We start from the raw sequence: 19,249 nt of genomic DNA, 5'->3' as shown, positions 1-19,249 counted from the left end.
AGTGGGCTGCCCTGATCCTGTTCTCCACGTCCTTTTTGCTTGTGGGAGCTGATGTTAGGATGCTCCCTAGGTAGGAGAACTGGTCCACCTGTTCTAAACGGTTGGTCATTCACTGTGGTATTGAAGTTGGGGAGCATCAGTCCTGGTGGATGTTGGACGAGGGTCTTGGTTTTGTCTGTGTTGACTGATTTTGTCTGTTTATACTATGGTAAAGACATGGGTAAAATATGATGAAATCTCTCTCTCTCTCTCTCTCTCTCTCTCTCTCTCTCTCTCTCTCTCTCTCTCTCTCTCTAAGTTACCTCCTCATAAGAGCCATGTATATAAGCAAACCATTGATTTACAATTGTGTAACTTTTGCCTTTCTTAGCAGCGAAATCAAATGCATTTCCAAGTTGTATGTTGTGGTTAACTTTCTGATCTCGACTAATGTTTGGCGCCTTGCCTTACAGTAACCCTCATCACCATTGTGACCTGGGTTATTTCTTCTACTTGCTTACCTTAGCATATATGTTAAACCCTTGTGCTTTTGACGTATGTACATTATTAATCTATCATGTCCACAGTGATGTCTCGAGGTAAACCTGTCAGTCTAAATTAGCCTTAATTTGCAGTGTCAGATTCACACACATTTAACTTCTGAAGTCTGGAAGAAGGAAGGGGAATAATGGATTACTTTCAGCCCATAGTAGGGAGGAACCACCTACTAATTGTTTTGCTGGTGTCTGTTATGATTTCTAAACCACATGATTTTTCCCATCATTGTTGTAAGCTCTAAGTGTTAGAGCGTTCATTTTGGCCCACCCTCGTTTTCCTTACTTCTGTGCTCTTTCTCTTTTGAACCCTATCCTGTTGGCGAGTAGTGCTGTCAGTACTAATCGTGTGGTGTACTGTGTGCATTTATTGGAGGTCTTTGCAGCTGTACACTTTTAAGGCCTCTACTATACCCCTGTTCCTGATCGGTTTCATTCATCTTGCTGTCCAAACTCTTTACTTTTACTTAATATTACAATTGTGGAGTTTCTCCCATTTGTGCATGGGACTGTATGACTTTGACCCTATTGCAGCCTTAGTGCTCGAATTCATAAAATCAATTCTTGGAACTCTAGAGTGAATCCTACTTTGGTGTTTAGGTTTTCGTTTTCTTCTGAGCCATTTAAATTAGGAATTCTCCTTTTGACCTTAGTGTTAAGGTGAATGACTACGTTTATACAGTATTAGTATATCTTGTATGAACTTGTCGAGGGAGTTTAAGCGTGGTATCTCAAAGGATTTTAAGTAGTGTGCTTTTGACTTGTTAAGTGATATCTTATTCATGTTTGCTGTTGTGTTTCTCCTGATGTATTTTTGTGCTGTATGCTGCAGAAAATTTAATTTGGTCTTTCATACTCATGGCATCATGCTACCTGTCACATATAATCCGTCTATAGTTCATTCTTGTTTACAGTTTTAGAAATATTTGAGTTCAGGGAATAAAAGCTGATAATACCTTATCTCTTCTACTTCTAAATGTGGGCATTTTTTATCTGCCCTTCCCTCCCCCTAGTAGTAATGTAGCCTACTGCTACTTGGTTCACTACCCTGTGATTGGTTGCTGGGACTTTCTGCTCAGAAACTTGGATTGGTTAACTCTTGTCTTTAACGTGGTTGCCCTCTAACCTGTACTGCCTTGTAATTTCTCTCTCTCTCTCTCTCTCTTGTTGCCTGCTCTCTCTCTCTTTTGTTGCCTGCTCTCTCTTTTGTTGCCTGCTCTCTCTCTCTTTTGTTGCCTGCTCACTCACTCTCTCGTTGCCTGCTCACTCACTCTCTCTCTCTCTCTCTCTCTCTCTCTCTCTCTCTCTTTTGTTGCCTGCTCACTCTCTCTTGTTGCCTGCTCTCTCTCTCTCTCTCTCTCTCTCTCTCTCTCTCTCTCTATTTTGTTGCCTGCTCTCTCTCGCTCCCTCTGTTTTGTTGCCTGCTCTCTCTCTCTCGCTCTCTCTCTCTCTCTCTCTCTCTCTCTCTCTCTCACATTCTGAACTGTTCTTTCTTTCTCTCTCGTTCTGTTCTCTCTCTCCTCGTTCTCACTCTCTCTCTCTCTCTCTCTCTCGTTCTGATCTGTTCTTTCTTTCTCTCTCGTTCTGTTCTGATCTGTTTTTCTCTTGTTTTGTTGCTCTCTCTCTCTCTCTCTCTCTCTCTCTCTCTCTCTCATATATTATATATATATATATATATATCTTGTTCTGTTGCCTGCTCTCTCTCTCTCTCTCTCTCTCTCTCTCTCTCTCTCTCATTCTGATATGTTCTCTTTTGTTTTGTTGCCTGTCTCTCTCTCTCTCTCTCTCTCTCTCTCTCTGATCTGTTATCTTTCTCGTTGTTTTGTTGCCTTCTCTCTCTCTCTCTCTCTCAATCTGTTCTCTCGTTCTGATATGTTCTCTCGTTCTGATATGTTCTTTAGTTTTGTTGCCTGCTCTCTCTCTCTCTCTCTCTCTTTCTTTTGTTGCCTACTCTCTCGCTCCCTCTGTTTTGTTGCCTGCTCTCTCTCTCTCTCTCTCTCTCTCTCTCTCTCTCTCTCTCTCTCTCTCTCTCATTCTGTTATGTTATCTTTTGTTTTGTTGCCTGTCTCTCTCTCTCTCTGATCTGTTATCTTTCTCGTTGTTTTGTTGCCTTTCTCTCTCTCTCTCTCTCTCTCTCCTCTCTCTCTCTCCTCTCTCTCTCTCCTCTCTCTCTCTCTCTCTTGTTCTGATCTGTTCTTTCTTTCTCCCTCATTCTGATCTGTTCTTTAATTTCTCGTTCTGTTCTGCTCTCCATCTTGTTACCCTTTCTCTCTCTCTCTCTCTCTCTCTCTCTCTCTCTCTCTCTCTCTCTCTCTCTCTCTCTCTCGTTCTGATCTGTTCTTTCTTTCTCTCGTTCTGATCTGTTCTTTCTCTCGTTCTGTCCTGTTCTTTTTTCTCGTTCTGTCCTGTTCTCTCTCTCTCTCTCTCTCTCTCTCTCTCTCTCTCTCTCTCGTTCTGTTCTGTTCTCTCTTGTGTTTTGTTGCCTCTCTCTCTCTCTCTCGTTCTGATTTGTTTTTTCTTTCTCGTTCTGTCCTGTTCTCTCTTTCTCTCTTGTTGCTTTTTCTCTTTCGTTCTGATCTGTTCTTTCTCTCTCATTCTGTTCTCTATCCTCTCGTTCTGATCTGTTCTCTTTCTCTCGTTTTGTTCTCTCTCTCTCATCTCTCTCTCTCTCTCTCTCTCTCTCTCTCTCTCTCTCTCTCGTTCTGATCTGTTCTTTAATTCTTGTTCTGTTCTGCTCTCCATTTTGATGCCCTTTCTCGCTCTCTCTCGTTCTGATCTGTTCTTTCTTTCTCTCTCGTTCTGATCTGTTCTTTCTTTCTCTCGTTCTGTCCTGTTCTCTTTCTCTCGTTTTGTTGCCTTTTCTCTCTCTCTCTCGTTCTGTTCTGTTCTCTTGTGTTTTGTTGCCTTTTCTCTCTCTCTTTCGTTCGTTCTGATCTGTTCTTTCTCATTCTGTTCTCTGTCCTCTCGTTCTGATCTGTTCTTTCTTTCTCTCTCTCTCTCGTTCTGTCCTGTTCTCACTCTCGTTTTGTTGCCTTTTCTCTTTTGTTCTGATCTGTTCTTTCTCTCTCATTCTGTTCTGTCCTCTCGTGATCTGTTCTCTCTCTCTCGTTCTGTTCTCTTGTTTTGTTGCCTCTCTCTCTCTCTCCCTCGTTCTGTTCTCGTTTTGTTGCCCCTCTCTCTCGTTCTGTTGTTTTTCTCTCGTTTTGTTGCCTATTCTCTCTCTGATCTGTTCTTTCTTTCTTTCTCTCTCATTCTGTTCTGTTCTCATTGTGTTTTGTTGCCTCTCTCTTTCTCTCGCTCGTGTTTTGTTGCCTTCCCTCTCTCTCGTTCTGTCCTGTTCTTTCTCTCATTCTGTCCTGTTTTTTCTCTCGTTTTGTTGCAATCTCTCGTTCTGATCTGTTCTTTCTCTCTCTTTTTGTTTTGTTGCCTCTCGTTTTGTTGCCTTCTCTCTCTCTCGTGTTTTGTTGCCTTCTCTCTCGTTCTGTTCTCTCTCTCTGAAATTTGTTAAATATGGTGTCGCATGTGACGTAATGATAGTTTCTTGAGGTTAATAAAAATAAAAGTAACCGGACGACATTTTATTTAAATCCATAAGAACAATTAGGTAGAGCATTTTAAGGTGTTTTTTATTTTTCCCCCTTTGAAGCCAACATCACAATAAACCCGTGGAAGATATTTTTACCCCCTTGAAGCCAACATTACAATAAACCCCGTGGAAGATGAGTGTCCTCAACGGGTGAGGCCAATCGGTTATCAGTTTCAAAACCAATTCAAACATTACTAAGCTGACATCTGATTACTGAGACTGGAAGAGAAGCCCTTCGTTTTCCTTTATTCTCCTCCAGATGCATATACCCATTTTCTATGTCGCTTAAAGAATGTCAGTACCTTTCAAGTGCAAAAGAAAACCATGCACAGAAGTCGGGGGGGGGGGGGGGGAGGTTAAGATATAAACTCCCTGAAACACGCCTGAGCTTATGTTAATTCTTTTGGCTATGATTTATTTTGATACTTGGGTAAATTCTTGCCATCGCATGAGCAATGGTGTGAAAATCCCATAGTTTTTTTCCGCCATGGTGTGATAATCCCATAGAGTTTTTCCACCATGGTGTAAAAATCCCGTAGAGTTTTCCACCAGCGCACGAGCTGTGGTGTGAAAATCCCATAGAGTTTTTCAACCATCGCATGATCCTTGGTGTGAAAATCCCATAGAGTTTTCCCAACCATTGCATGAGCCATGGTGTGAAAATCCCATAGAGTTTTCGAGCCATGGCGTGAAAATCCCATAGAGTTTTTCCACCATCGCACGAGCCATGGTGTGAAAATCCCATAGAGTTTTTCACCATCGCATGAGCCATGGTGTGAAAATCCCATAGAGTTTTTCAACCATCGCATGAGCCATGGTGTGAAAATCCCATAGAGTTTTCCTGCCATGGTGTGAAAATCCCATAGAGTTTTTCAGTCATCGCATGGGCTATAGTGTGAAAATCCCATAGAGTTTTTCACCATCGCATGAGCCATGGTGTGAAAATCCCATAAAGTTTTTCAGTCATCACATGAGCCATGGTGTAAAAATCCCATAGAGTTTCCTGCCATCGCATGAACCATGGTGTGAAAATCCCATAGTGTTTTCCACCATCGCATGAGCCATGGTGTAAAAATCCCATAGAGTTTTTCACCATCGCATGAGCTGTGGTGTGAAAATCCCATAGAGTTTTTCAACCATCGCATGAGCCATGGTGTGAAAATCCCATAGAGTTTTCCCACCATTGCATGAGCCATGGTGTAAAAATCCCATAGAGTTTTTCACCATCGCATGAGCTGTGGTGTGAAAATCCCATAGAGTTTTTCAGTCATCGCATGAGCTATGGTGTGAAAAATCCATGGAGTTTTTCCAATACTACCTCTGTAACAAGTCGAAGTTTAATGGCCAAAAGATACCAAATTAGTCATAAATAACATGTGAAACTCTACGGGGTGTGAACATACTTTTTTTTACATTCCGCTATTAGTATTTCATTGGGTACCTCAGAGGAATTTCTGTTTCGTTATAGAAAACGGGTGAAATTGTCTTATGGAGCTCATAGAAAACCATACAAATATGAAGTTACAGGTATTACTTAAATTAATGTTACAAGACTGAATATTGACTTTAGGCAACAGACTGAATTTTGTTAATTTATTACTCAAGAGTAATAACTTCGTACTTTCAAATACTTCATGGCTTTAAGTAAATTAGTTCTCTCAAATACCTTTCCTAATGTACATTTTTTCTTAATGTTTTAATTAATTTGACAATATAGATTTTGTATTTTCAAATACTTTAATTAATTTTAATTAAATTTCATACTTTGAAAACTTTCCTGGTCCTTTCTGGTGTAAATACTTTCTTCTAATGCTTTTAATTACATTTAAACATTTTAGACAATATATGGAACTTTCATCATCTAACGATTAGTATTTTGTGGACAATTGTCTTAATATTCTTACGAATTAAATATTTCCTAAGTCTTAAACAACATGTACTTTCTAGTTCAACTTTCAAAGATGTCATTATTTTATATTATTTTTTTTTTTAAGGATTAATTTTACCAATAGTTTATTAGATTTTTTTTTTTTTTTTTTTTTTTTTTTGCTAAACTCTTAATTCAGGTGAATATTTACTAAATTGTTTCTACTTTCATTATGCCACACATTTAGAAAAACAGTTGCACTTTTCCGAGCCTTGACTAATTTTTTTTTTTTTTTTTACTTTCACAGATTGACTTAAAAACTCCATTTGAGTTTAACTGAAATTTCTACTAGACATGCACGATTATTATTTTTTCAAACTAAAAGTACTTCAACGCTCGTGTAAGCCTGCAGTTCATAGACTTATTGTTTGATACGTAGCACTTAATTATGATATCCTACACTTAAATTCTTTTTACAAAATTATGAAAATTTTGTTGCTTTTAGTTAATCTATCATTTGACTAATTTTTTTTTTGGCTTGCCAAATTTAATTCATAATTATTGTGGGCTAATTGCATCAACATTCAGTAATTTAAGATAAAGATTAATTCATTACTATAGTAAGGAGAGTAGGCCTACATGAATTACGGCTTTAAAAAATAAAATAGAACTAGGGGGAAAGATTTTTTAGCGATAAATTATATCAAATTATTTGAGATTTGGTTATTCTTTAATCAGACTGCATTCTCAAATGCTTAGCTCGTTGGATTAATTCAAAACTTTGATAATTTATAATTTCAATCTGGTACTACATTCTTTGACAGCAGTTTGCATGATTATACTTATAAACCTTGCTAAGTATAAAATCATGTTTTCAGAAATCTAAAGGAAATTTCACAAATTAGAATAAACAAAATAAAAACTTAATTTTTATTAAAAAAATTACAAGTTATCCTTCAGGTTTAGTTATAAAAATACAATTATTTAAAGACACACATTTCACTTCAAAAGCAGACATGAGGCCCAAACAAATATTTTCACTGCATTGCCAGGGGATTAGAGTATTGCCACACTTCTCGACTTATATTATTTTTATAATGGTTTACCAGGTTTAAAATTGAATGTCGGTACTGAAACTGCCACAGAAATAGGTTTTCTTATAGTGTTTTGGAAAAGACCTAACTTGGTTTTCATTTCAAAACTTACTTTTTTTTTTTTTTTTTTTTTTACAAAATGCTAGAACATGCTAAGAAATAAGAAATCCCATGTTCTATGTAGCTTACCACAGGATTACTAGGCAATAGAAAGTTTTATACCATATATTAGAAATTCAATATTGCCAGTTCCATTTTGTCAATTGGGGCAAAACTATCATTGCAATGTGCATGACAAAGTGATAGTGGTATCTGTTAAATTTCCAGTAAAGTTCATTTTACAATTTGGAAATTATATCCCAATAACTGCTGACTCTACAGTCTTATCTGTCAATATTCATGATACTCCCAAATCATAGCCACTAGTCTTGTATACAAATTGGAAAACCAATTTTACCAAATTTCAACTATGTTACAAATAGTACTGCAAAGTAGCACCAGTGCCAGGATTTCAGAGGGGGGTAATTTTACAAATCAACAATTCCAGGCAAAAAAATCTTCGGGGGAAAAAAAAGCAACCTCACGTGAGCGGATTTACCTCCTGGGTGAAAATCTATTAAGGCAATTTTCAATGTTAGAACTCTTCCGGACCAAATAAATAAGCATTCTATGCAAACGCCTTCCTACCTAAAACAAATTGGCATCCCAGGCCAATAAATCCGGAAGAAATATGATGCAAAATATAAACCAAAAGAGGAACAAAGTTAGAAAAAAAAAAACACTGAAGTACCATCATACTTGCTAGGTGAAAATACTCATTGCCAGACTAGGCAAAATAACGCACGAACCGACTTTGAGGATTTAGGAAGTTTGGTTGAAAGTTGAGAACAAATTTTTCAACAGGCATGCCATTATCAGCCTATAAAGAACCACCAACAGCCAGTTTTCCTATTATCATCATTACTTGTCAAGGTACACCATAGTTCAAAGATCATTGTGTCATGTCTAAAAGGCTCCAATAGGGAAAGCACCCCGTGAGGAATTTAAATAAGGAAATAAACTACCCATATACTTAAGTAATTAATAAATATATTTCAAGATCAGTAAAATATTCAAAATAGAACAGCCAAGTATTAAAAAGACTTTGTCAACCTGTTCAGAGAAGCATTTAGAAAAATCTAGAACTTCTGTAGTTCCACCAATTCAACCACCAGATTAAGAAGATCATTCCATAATTTGGCCACAGATGGATCAAAACTTCTAGTATACTAAGTAGTACTGTCTTATGATGGAGAACGCACGACTTTGAATCAAAATCATACCTAGTTCTACATACAGTATGGTTATGGTAGTGTCTGGGACTATCTGAATGCTGTGGATAAAATCTTATGAAACACTATCATGAACTGAACAAGGGCATGCCAGAGATAAATATCCAGATCAGGATTATGTAAATTAATAGACCAAGTTTCTATCCAATAAATTTAAGAGTCATCAGCTGAAACTCAGGAAAACTATATACCTATGACAAAAGAATTACAAGCCAAGACCTTTCAGCAAAGTATCACAAACTAGTACACAAACTTCTTAGTAATAAAAAAAAATGAACTTTATTTCAAATGCGAGTTACTGTTAGTCAATCACTGAAGAACATCCGAAGCTTATTACAGCGAGTAACATTTTATAAATACGTACATTATCAAAATCTATCCATTTCAAAAGTTAACAACAAACTAAGAAATATTTTCTAAAGCAAATTGAAAGAGGTTCACGAGTATAAGAAATAAGGAATGTTAACTGAACGAAAATTGCATAGCAAAGCTCAAAAACCAATTGATGCAACCTAATTAAATCAGTTCAAACTGATAGTTACATGAATGAATATTCAAGACTTAATTTTAAAACGAATTATTATTAAAATGAAGAGATTTACCAGCCTAATGAGTAACAGATCTGGCCTAATACTAAATTTCTTCTTGTCTCTTATCAAGCACACTACTGTACTTCGTATTAAACATAAGTGAATAACCATAAATATTGCTTTATGGAATTTAAGGGTTTCCCACGAATAACCAAATTTATAACTAACAATTTTGCAATGGGCAAGGTCTGCCTGTAACGAAACTATATAAATTCATTGATGAGACTATATATCAACGTACCAATATCTAAATTTCTAAATCTAGAATTATCATAAACTAAGACCAAAATATGAACAGGACAAGCAGTTTTTTAAATCATTAAAAGAGAAGACCAAGTTCCCTTAACCAGACTTAAAAGAAAAACAAGCATGTTAAATAAGAGAAGTTTTCTGAACAAACGCCTTACACTTTTTATCACAAAGTCCAATAACACTAGACATTGAATTCTTAGTGCTAAATAATTTTCTGAAGGCAAAATGACAAGTAATATCTTCCTAAATACTCAAGTACCAAAATCTACCGGTGTCTTAATTGGAGACATCCGAAGTAACAAACTAAGAGCCAAATCTGTCCTGGCCAAATACTTTCTGAAAGATTGAATGATAGGCTCCTTGTCCGACAACAAAAACAAAAAATCTTATGAACAAACAATGCCTCATGAACTAACTTCCCCCTCCAGAAGTTACCAATCAACATATCTTAAGACTCAAACTTCTTATCAGGGAGTCTAGTATTGATGATATTCATGAATATCACTGTAGAAACAGGACAAGACTGGGAACCATATTTTGAATGAACAGGTTGAATCTCAAGCTAGATATCACTAATACATCATGTAAACTCTTAACAAACAAAAAAAATGTCCAACCCCACTGTTAAGCTTCAAGACCTTGTAATCAGATTCCTTAATTACAAAACTAAGGGTTGAATACTAACTCTTATCACCTCTCAGCATCTTGATATCAAATCCAATGTCAATCTGACATTGAATAATAACTATCAATAAAAAACACACTTGTCCAAGTGATATTATAACAACCTAGTTACTTCGGATTTCCATACCCCTCCGTCATGAACTTTATAAATGTTTACTAAAACCTACATCAAAAACAACTCTTAGTCTACAATACTTCAAGTAAAATCCTACTATGACTTGTAGTTTAGAATCATAAGCTAAGTCACCAAGACGTAAAAATTTCACCAAGATTAAAAACAGCAATGTAATACATCTAACCTACAATCTGATTCCAACCTTAAATCTAGTTACCAAAGAAAAAACAAAAACTGGTAGAACAGTTAAATACAGTTGAAACGACGAATGCCAAAGCTATAATGTCGTATAAGGACCAACAAAACCTTAATTTTGCATTTAGTTATCTACAAACCCGATATAAAAATAAAAAAAAATAAATTGCTTGCATAAAGCTACAAAATTCAAAAAACTGTAAATTGCTTGCATAAAGCTACAAAATTCAAAAAACTGTAAATTGCTTGCATAAAGCTACAAAATTCAAAAAACTGTAAATTGCTTGCATAAAGCTACAAAATTCAAAAAACTGTACTAATATATGAGGGAATAAACCAAAATTACTACTGTTTGTTGGAACAGCAGTTATCAAAATCTGTAATCAGACCCTAACAAATTAAACCCAAACCCATATTCAACTTAGGCAAGGAAAATTAGGAAACCTTCGAGTCAGACCTGGAGACCGAGATATCCAATAATAGTCTAGTACCAAAGCACTACAATGACTTCCATTAATTGGTAAGTTTCAGACATCCCTAGAGGCTGCAGGAAGAGCTACATCGCAGATCTCAACGAACAATAAAGTGCAGTACACTAATAACACCCAGGCATATAACGAAGACCCCCTTGCTGAAAGTACCATGAAACCTAGAAGCACCACTGATTAATCAGCAATGAAAGAAAAGAACGCAGTCACAAAGTCATAACCCCTAACAGTAAAAGAGCAGAGTAACAATCTATGAACTGAAATCTGAAAAAATGGCACCTTTATGCCACCTCACGCAAAACACAGGTGCATGTGCCTTCCACCTGAATTGCCCGGCAAATCGAAAGCCAGATTAAATGGGATGACAAAGAACTGGAAAATCAGCCCTACCAAGGTACTCAGGTGTCACCCTTGACATAGTGCTCTCCTTTAGTGTATAAATAAAAGTAAATAAAGTAGCAGCTAGGAATAAATTCCTCGGCAGACTTGCCAGCACCAGCTAGCCAACAGAACCAGGAACAAACAGCGCCGGCACTTTGTTACTCTACTACATAGTACTGTACACCAGTGTGGGCTAGATCATGCCATGTGCATAAGGTGAACCCAGAAAGTATTAGTCATGTCAGATTGTTACTGGCATCCTAAAATCAACATTTCCATCTTTACAAAAAATAGCCAGTATCCCACCACCCAATATACAAGAAATGCTAGATTAAACTGGAAATAATTTAATGACTGCAAGCATCCACTTCACAATCATCAGAAAGCAAGAACTGAAATCTAACAACTTTGCAGCCGTGAATGTACTAGAACCATTCTGGGAAGCAGCTCACAGGTTAGAAGTGGCGAGAAAGCGACCAATGGAGCGCTGCCCAGCCCCAAGTAACGCGCTGCTCAGTGGAACCTTAAACAGAGCAAAGGAGAATAGCCCCTGTGAATGCCTATGTGGGGCAAAACTAAGTTGGTACATCCAACTAAAGTGCCCACTGGACCTGCCTTGTTCAGATCAAGACTTCACAGAAGTGAACAGTTTCTTGTGGGTTCAACATTTACCTTAATGGGACAGGCATTATATATAATATAACATTCAGCTAACTACTATATTACCCTCACTGTCTGGATTTCTTTTCTTCATCATTAAACAAAATATTCATCGTAAAAATGACGTTAAAAGATACTAAAATGATGAAACTGCTCTATAGATTTTATTCTAAAAATTCAAGAGATATCTTAAGGGGATACTTCCACTAAGTCAATTTATTTTTCAATTAGAAAAGTAACCAAAAAGGAAGCAGATTTCAAAAATCACGTTTCAATACCAGTAAAGTAAATATTTTACAGGGGGCCCAAAATTTCCGACAAGATGGTAGAGCTAACACCAGAGACAAATGTGAAATACAAAACTATTCTTGGTTTAATGCTTAGGTTAAAGCAAGTTTGGCTTGATTGTCATACTTATAAGTATGCTACAGAACCCCTGATGTCTAAAGGACTAAAGAAATTCAAGCCTTTGTTGAACTAAAAAGATTTTGATGGCTTGATGGACCTAATAAAAAAAAAGTCACTGGATGGTACAACCACCTTAAAAATATTGACAGAGAATCAAAACTGCTAGGTTGACGTTTCCACAGCAATGGACCATCATAATATTTTTGATGGGTCTCTTAGCTATAATCTGCCTAAATTACCACTCATCCCAGACCTAACCATGCTTCCAGAATTGCGCAAGTTCTGAGAGGAATAAGATGGGTTAAAGAAGGTAAAAGCTTCAATTCTCACACCATTCCTGGTGACATTTTCAAGCACAATGGCTACCATTTCAATAAGCAGCTACACAAAATAAAATGTACCCTTTGGAAGGAAGAACAAAGGAAATTCTTTATATACTCCATAAAAATACACATATATAAGAAAGGAGACAGAATAGGATGCAACAACCAAGGTACTGTACTTCCTATAAATATGTAGCTGAAATACTGGCAAGATTTATGCTCTTGTACATGAAATACTTGTCTGAAATCATGCTAACAAAGACAGTGCAGGTTTAGGAAGTCGAGGATGCATAAAGAATTTTTACTTATAAGCAATTATGAGAAATTTTGAGGGCAAAATATAAAACTAATATATAGCCCTCATTGACCTTACCAAGCACATCGACTGTCCTGTAAGCTGCTATGAAATACTGTCAAATACGGATTACAGCATACCTTGTGAAATACTTGGCCCCTTTTAATCAGACAGTATGGACTACAGCAAATCTAGTGAAATACTTTGCCCTTTTCAATCAAACATGGCAGCAAAAGTCAGTATTGGCAGTTTAGAATTTGCATCCCCCTCCTTGGAAATGGGAGTAAAGAGTGATACTCTTGCCCCTGACCTTTTCAATCCGTTTATTTCCTCTCTAATGTCTATTGCCGGTCAAGTTCAAGAAAACTTCATTCAAATAGAATACCAAATGAATGGAAGCCTGTTTAACAGACTCTTAGACGACCATAAAGCACATACCTACTCGAGGCTCTTAGAGGGCCATAAAGCCCATACCTACTTGAGGCTCTTACAGGGCCATGAAGCCCATACCTACTTGAGGCTCTTACAGGGCCATAAAGCCCATACCTACTTGAGGCTCTTAGAGGGCCATAAAGCCCATACCTACTAGAGGCTCTTAGAGGGCCATAAAGCCCATACCTACTAGAGGCTCTTAGAGGGCCATAAAGCCCATACCTACTTGAGGCTCTTCGAGGGCCATAAAGCCCATACCTACTCGAGGCTCTTAAGAGGGCCATAAAGCCCATACCTACTTGAGGCTCTCAGAGGGCCATAAAGCCCATACCTACTTGAGGCTCTCAGAGGGCCATAAAGCCCATACCTACTTGAGGCTCTCAAGAGGGCCATAAAGCCCATACCTACTTGAGACTCTTAGAGGGCCATAAAGCCCATACCTACTTGAGACTCTTAGAGGGCCATAAAGCCCATACCTACTTGAGGCTCTTAGAGGGCCATGAAGCACATACCTATTTGAGGGTCTTACAGGGCCATGAAGCACATCTATATACTATTTGGCTGACCTACAACAGGCTGATGGTTCATTTTGGGCCCCACAAGTCACTGAATTATATCTTAGGACACCTTATCTTCAATGTATCAGACACTTAGCTTATACAGTATACAAATACTAGAATACAAATTTAATGTGCTAACTGATGTCACAACTCCAAGTTGTGCCATAATTTCAAATCCTTTGCTAGCATCATTTCATCCACTATTTAGACAAAGATGTGGCCAAGAAACTAAGTAGGGTTTCATATGATTTTGGTAGGCTAAAGACCAAGGTTTAATTAAACACCCAAGAACGAACACTAATATAGTCAACAGTATCTATCTAAACTCTCCTCTATAGTTTAGACAGTATCTATAACCCGTCCTCCATGGTTTAAAGGCTTGGGTTATACCAACTCCATCTAAAGCAACTGGGGGACTTTCATAAATCCTATGTGCAGAAAATTATAATCCTTGCCTGGAACGACTGGATTCCACTCGGATTCCAGAATGAACAGGATGCACAAGCAAACACGTCATGCTCACCAAACACCAGCTACACTTGGTTGGTCATGTTATTCCTTACCCTAAAGTAATACTCGCAAAGTAAATCTTATACACCATAGACAAATTTCTCAAAATTAAACTGAAAGACTAATGTACACGTCTACTTGACGGCAATTCCTTAACAGTCATTTGTACCTGTTCAATCTTTACTAATAACATCATATCACATTTCACCCATGATTAGTACTGTACATATTGAAAATAAAATTTAACCTAATTAATGGCAATGATATAAACTCATGGTTTCTCTCAGACTTTTGAAAGTGGGCAACATGGTATTTATCCCTTCTTCATTTCAGGTACAAGATATGAATGTCAAGCCTGAGACGAAAAGCTATTTTTGTCCCAAACTGGCACTACCTTTTTGAAATTACAGTGTGTCCTTAAATGTGATATAAGTATTCCTATATACTAGACCAAAGGAATAACTTTACTTCCTGAATCTATTATTATTTATGTTTTAGAAGATCTGCAATATATAAATTGAATTAAAAGTTTCATGTAAACTACTGTCAAATACTAAAATCAGTATGTGAAAGTATCATATTTTACATTGAGCAAAAAAAAAAAAAAAATTGTCAAGATCTGCTCATAGGATTAAAAATGCATTCTAATTTATCCCCATTACACCAGAATTGGCCAGGAAAAAGTAGGTCAAGTATGGGAACTAAAATGTACCAAGAAAAATGCTAAGAAATTTAAAAAGTCTGAACGTTCTTAGGTTTTCTACGAGCTTTAAAAAACGGAAAACACCTATTCTCTTTACCAACACAGGACGACCTGTTTGAAACCCAAAGAAAAACTAAGTGGAATGTAAAAATTAGTTCTTTTACACCCGGTACGGTTTCTGTCATCCATAGATGAACCGAACTTGGGATATTTGGCCCATTACACTTTGGCATTGCAACACATTTTACACCATATTTCAAGATCAGAATGACAAAAGTTGCTTTAAGTACAAAACCAATCATAGCCAAAAGAAAAAAAATAATCTAAGGCACATCACAGGATTAACCTTTCCACCCCACCACCTTAGACCACTGTGCATAGCAGTTTTTACACTGGATAGGGACTAAACAGTCTTACAGTGACAAGAGAAAATGGATATACATAATGGAAGAGCACAAGGTAACCAAAGGACTTTTCTTCCCCTCTCAGCAATCAGCTATCAGCTTAGAAACCCTTGAATTGGCTTTGAAACTAATAACAGACTGGCCATACCCCGCTGAGGACACACAGCCTCCACGGGCCACTGCAATGCAGACTCCATGGAGTCCTTTATTTAGTTTTCCATTTTTTCTATCTACGGTCTTTCCAATTTCCTATCAACACAGGACATATAAAAGAACTTCTGTACTTCAACTTGATTCCAGGAATAAGGAACAATAGCTCAAGTTTCTTTTAAACTGCCAGGTTAAGAAGCAATGCCTAAAGCTACTGCTATAGTTCTCAATTTATCATCAAGAATTAAAAGTGAAAGGACTCCCTTATCCGATATATGACAAGATTTGGCAAAAATATTTATAATCCTCAAATGTACTTACGCCTAAAGTCATAGCATAGTTTACTATCCCTCCAAGCTAAGATTAAACTATTTGCATCACAGAACATTAGAAGAGCTAAGACTCTTGTAGGCAAGATAATTGAAAATGTTAACATTGAGAATACAAAGTAAAAGCACCAAGAGGTAAAAGGTTAAGTATGAATGTTAACATTTCTACAGCTATCAACACTGAATTAGAATTTGAGCAAATTTTGAAATTACTTTTTTTAAATATAATTATATAGTTCAAAATATTAAAAAATTGACTGAAGAACATTGATCTGAAAGGCCCTAATCCCCTTTCTAAAGTTAACAACACTGTAAAGCAAAGGATTATTGCTATCAAGGATTTCTGCAAACTTTGCACTAAAATCTATTAAAACCTCTAATCCTCAAATTATTGCTACTAAGGATCTCTGAAAATTTTGCACTAAAATATCTGTTATAACAGTCTTCAAACTTCAAAATGACATCCCTAAGAGACCACAAATATTGAAAATATTTCCTTATCAAATACTTTTTGGGCACGAGAACCAATGAGAACTCAGCAGAACAAGTTGAAATACACAAGGCCTTGTACATAAAAAATTAATTTACAATTTGGCATTATGAAAATTCCTATCATAAAAAATACAAATAAAATAAATTTCAAATAATTCTATGGGAATTGTGTGACGTACAATAACATTCAGAAGATTTATACCTTAACCTAAAATTACTCCATATGTCAAGACACAATGGCATACGAATTACAGTACTAAAAGTTTACGAGGCATATCAATCAATGAAGAGGGCAAATTTATCATTCATTTATAAAGCCACACTTACTTAAGATGTTTCCCTTCTGAAATATAACTGCAATCATTGACTGCAATTACTTTATTCCCTACGAGACAAAACTCAGCCAATATGATTTTACCCTTGGTAATTTTTTGAAATAATATTGCACTGAAGTTCTCTACAGTACTCTATGTAACTATTAAAAATGGCTACTTGATATATTAGTTAATTAAACAGTAACAGTCACAATAGCAAAGTGTTCACTATTTAACTTTCACAAACTCCCGTAAGTCTTTATTGAAAGAAATATGGCCTGAGGGCAATTTTAAAATCCAAGTGTGTCCTTATCAATTAGGCAAAATGAACAAGAATAAATGAGTATGCTTAATAATTCATTTTCCTAATATACCCCTTTGTTTACCACCCAAACTCCCCTTGAACTCTCTCATGGGATTGCTTCTAGTTTCAAACACTAACACTAACATTCTCGAGAACACCAAACACCTTGTGCATAGCCTTTCTGGACCAAGTATCAATTAACCTTCCCCTAAATACAGTACCTTTATCAACAATATAAAACGTCCCTTACAGACTTATTTGAATTTACTTGGTAATTCATAAACTAAAACTAGCACTGTCAATACAGTAATACTGGGATTTCAATTCAAATTTGTTAATCAATTTTAATTTTCTGAAAGATTTATACCCAAATTCAAATTAGCAATCTTGAATAGAGTTTACAAGAGTGAAACCCAACTACAGATCCATTATCAATTATTCTAATTTTCGAGAGGAACTTTTCCAATGGAAACACAAATGCCAACAGTGTCTTGAAATATGAGTAAATGTCCTGATGAAGTTTATCAATATACATTATTAACATGGCAACCTTTGATAAAAAGATCAAAGAGAATATGGTATGCTTGAAATTTTAGCAAATTTCCATTTACCAATGAATTTGGCAAACTATATCCTTTAATATAATACTCAAGTAATATAGCTGTGATAAGACAAACTAGGAGATTACTCCTAAAGTTAGCCATACATAAAGTACATTCCTACAAATTTTTTCAACAAATTTCCTACCCTAATGGAAACTTGCCTAGCTATTGTGTAATCTATAAGATAGAACTCTTGTCAATCATTGCTAGTTTAGTAAAACAAAACATTACCTGCATACATAGTTCATGCCGTCTGGGCCCTGTCACAAAACTATCCCCTATTACCTAAAAGATATCTAGGTAACAAACAATTATTCTGCGTAACTGATGAGGTAACTACCAATGTAAATAACTAATTACAAATAATTAATCTGACGAACTTTGGTTAAATAGTAACATTGATACTTTATGAATTTTACAAGATGTAAAATTGGTTGAAACAGTATAGATACTGAACTATGAACTACTACTGTATACTTATACCCACATATCAAAGACTTTCAGTTGAATATTTATCATGAATTAATAAATTCCCATTATCTGACTAACAAACCCAGCATAAATAATTGCCTTTTAAATATGGAACCTAATATAAAAAATTCAAGTTTTCCTTTTGAAATAATTCTGAATAAACTATTTTCTGTCATTACACATACCAAAAACTAAACCTAATATCATCAATTTTGGTAGTTAAAGGAAGGCGAATTAACATGACTATTTCAAGTACAGTAAGACCCAAACTTCTCACTAAAGCTAAATGAACTAATTTTATGCAAGCAAAATTGCATTCCTCTAGAGTTTTATATTGTAACTAATCATGCTTGAATGCTTGAAAATGATGTTCATGAATAGCAGTCTTGATGTTCTTCAATCTTCTTGTCAGTAAAGCTTTCTTCATTACACAGTTAATTTTAAAGACTGTTCTGAGAATTTTTTTTTTTTCCTTTGAAAGTTTTCCTGGTTACACAGATCTGTGGAGTAGAAAAACAATTCAGATATTTGAGCTCACAAGGTACAAAAGTGCAATGATTAGCTACGACCTTTATTCTTTATTAGGAGACGGGCTTTTCAATAGTGTTATAAGCATATTTCTGAAATCCAATGGACTTCAACTTACAGTAGCTGGCTGTTAATGTAATCAAGATCTGGATGGTGATGTATGCTTCACAAGAAAAGTTATCACTATCAGCGTACCATATAGTTACTGCTGTTATTCTTTATTGCTACCATTAGCACTACTTTAGTTATCTTCATTACTGCTACTTAACTATAGGCCTGTTTACAACTAGTATCAGATCATTACAAAAGTTTTAAAAAATTTGGCAGAATTAGTGGAGACATTATCCCTAACCATTGCGTGATTCTATCTAATCTCTCCAAATATTCAATTTTATGTAACTTCCCAGATAAAAATTTACCTACTGCTCTTACTAACATACCTTCTCCTAGTTTTTAAATGCTGCTGACCCACTATTAATGGATTAACAAGAGAATAGAAAATTTACAGTCTTATTGAGGCTGAAAATTTCACTCTTTCAAGATTTCTTTCATAAATACTTTGGTATATAAAGTATTATTCTAATTGCAATCTGTTTCATGGAAAACCTAATAAAAAAAACTCATTTCTGGGTCGAACCTGTGGCGCCG

The 19,249-nt window shown here is 36.0% G+C and overlaps 1 long non-coding RNA gene across 1 annotated transcript in view; it reads right to left on the bottom strand.

Moving 5' to 3' along the window:
• Positions 1–8,519: 8,519 nt before the first annotated feature.
• The window catches only part of LOC137647301 (uncharacterized), a 37,112-nt gene continuing 26,382 nt past the window's right edge, over positions 8,520–19,249 (bottom strand). Inside the window, exon 2 of the long non-coding RNA XR_011045576.1 lies at positions 8,520–18,573. This is a non-coding gene — a long non-coding RNA (uncharacterized lncRNA). The remainder of the gene's footprint in view (positions 18,574–19,249) is intronic.

Source organism: Palaemon carinicauda, chromosome 9 (genome assembly GCF_036898095.1).
Source record: "Palaemon carinicauda isolate YSFRI2023 chromosome 9, ASM3689809v2, whole genome shotgun sequence".
NCBI classification, from domain to species: domain Eukaryota; kingdom Metazoa; phylum Arthropoda; class Malacostraca; order Decapoda; family Palaemonidae; genus Palaemon; species Palaemon carinicauda.
The sequence above is the reverse complement of the archived record's forward strand: the minus strand, read 5'-3'. Positions and strand labels throughout refer to the sequence as shown.